Source organism: Triticum aestivum, chromosome 3B, assembly GCF_018294505.1.
Source record: "Triticum aestivum cultivar Chinese Spring chromosome 3B, IWGSC CS RefSeq v2.1, whole genome shotgun sequence".
Lineage (NCBI taxonomy): Eukaryota > Viridiplantae > Streptophyta > Magnoliopsida > Poales > Poaceae > Triticum > Triticum aestivum.
In genome coordinates, this window is record NC_057801.1 from 33,409,601 (window position 1) to 33,411,998 (window position 2,398).

Genomic DNA, 2,398 nt, shown 5'->3' on the forward strand with positions numbered 1-2,398 from the left:
CAATCGACCCAGCCACGGTACAGCTTGGTCGGGTTTCAACCGATGTAAAATTGTATCAATACCGATGTAAGATTACGGAGGAGCCAGCCCACTCCTCGATACCTTCACTAATTAGGTGCTCACCTGCGAGCGGTTTTACTTTGAGCGAGGAAGGCGCAGTGAGCGGTGGGGCTTGACGGCGTGATGCTCGGCGGAGATTGTTGTCGCCCATGTCCTCCTCTCCCCCGTACACCGATTAGGAGGCGATAGTGGCGGCGGCCACAGGGGTGGAAGGGTGGAGGGGGCGGCGATTCGACCTGCGGCGGCGCCGGCCACTGCAAAATCCTGCCCTGCTCTATCAGAGAAGGCTCTAGCGAGAGAACACGGCGGTGACTACCATCCTCCGTATGGTCTGCTCTCTCTCTAAAGTCTAACCTAGTATTTTTTTTCTCCTTGGTCTGGTTCTCCCATGATTTCTTCCTTCTTGGAGATTGATGCTTATAAATTGGATTGTAAAAGTTCCTCCTCCGTATCTTTATTTAGACGCCAGCACGCTATGCTTTCTAAGCTCTGAGATTCACAGAAATTTAGTTAGCTTGACTCTGGACAATGGGATGCTGCAAAGGAACTGTTGGCGAGGAAGATTAGAAGAACCTGGACGGCAATGGACTTTTTATCAAATAAGAAGAGAAGTAGCACAAGGCTCCTGAGGTGGAGGAAAACACAAGGTTATCCTTCTTCGATCCAGCCAAACATGGTAGCTCTATCTCTTCTCTATTTTAGATCATTCGTCCCTTCCTTTCTTTGAGCTCCACTGTTTTTGGATGAATTGGACTAGCCCCTCTTTAATCAATTAATTTCTCATGGAAAGAAGGTAAAGTGAAATTTAATTGGAGCGTGCTTAATTAGTTGCTCCTCTTTTCTGATGGAGTCTGCATCATTTTTTTGAGGAGAGAACCCCTATTCCAGTGTAGGCTCTGTACTTGCTATAAGAGAGAAAGAAATTAAGTAGGACTAATTAAGCATGATGACATGTCTACCTATATTTAATTAAACATGATGGGTTGCTTACTTGTAATTTGTAGCTATTAAGTTGGATAATGATTTACTCATATAATTAGTTGTTGTACTTTGCTAGTTTTTCACTGCTCATTTCGTAACAGGAGAAAATTAAACTCCAAGTATATGTTATCAAAAGATAAAGAAACATTGATGCTCCACAACTTATATAGAAATATGCATGTGACTGCCTGAATGCTTGATGCTGTTAGAGACTGGCAAAAGCTAGCTAGCATATATATAGTCAAAAAGGGTCATATCATCGAGAACAAAAGGTAGGCATGATGCTCAGTGTCTTTCTTTAATTGATAGTAATTAATTCTGAAGGTGCAGAGGTGTCATTCTTTTGTTTTGATTGCCTGATGATTTCTTTCTGTCCTCATTTGATATCCAAACTGCTAAGGTGACACATACTATACTAATTAATTCTGAAGCTGCAGAGGTATCCTTATTTGTGGAACTTGTTAATTCCGTAAGAACTTAGTATGACTCGCACATGGATGAATGCTTGCACTGATGTATGCCTATTTAGCACAGGGCAATGAATGAGCAAATACTCCAACTGCCTATGTGCGTGTTACTTCTTCCAGGCAACAGAGTTCAGAACTTCACAATTTAGGAAAGGAAGGGAGTTCACAAAGTACTGAACTTTGCACAACAAAATTCACCCTTTTACATGTTTGGACACAACATAACTTTTTCTTAATTGTCTTATAATTTCAAACACTTTTCCAGGCCCAGTTCTCATTGAAGAACGCAAAGAAAGACCATGGTGGAGGCCAAGGTGGGAACACATGAGGTTTTTGCTCTTAATATTTTTTATTTGACCACATTGCCGTTACATTGTTAGCTCTATGACTTTTGGTTTCTCTGTGGATTTAAATTTCTGGACGCAAGATGTTTTTCTTGGTGCTCATATTAACTTTGTCATAACTGAAGTCTTGGTGTTTTACAATGTCTCTTTTATGTATGTTTGACACCAGTCAACTTTTGATTGGGCATGATGTTTTTTCTGCCAAATGTAATTTTAGATTCCTGTTGTGATATGTTCTTTTCTGGGTGGCATGGTCATTCTTTTCTGACCTGAAGTTGGTGTCAAAAGGAAGAACTAGGTCATTTCGTTGTAGTAACAAATTTCGACCGTTTCTTCATATTGTGGATTTTCCCTAATCTTGCCCTTGTGGAAGCTGCATATAATTTTTCCTCTATTGTCCATGGATCTGTTAATATGTTTCTAGTTTTCTAACATTGATTTACGACATGTGGTGAGTGGGTCTGTCCTAATGAATTATTCTACGGACAATCATCGTACATAACTTGTTGATGTGCACATTGCAAGGAAACCGAAGTAGTTTCTTTG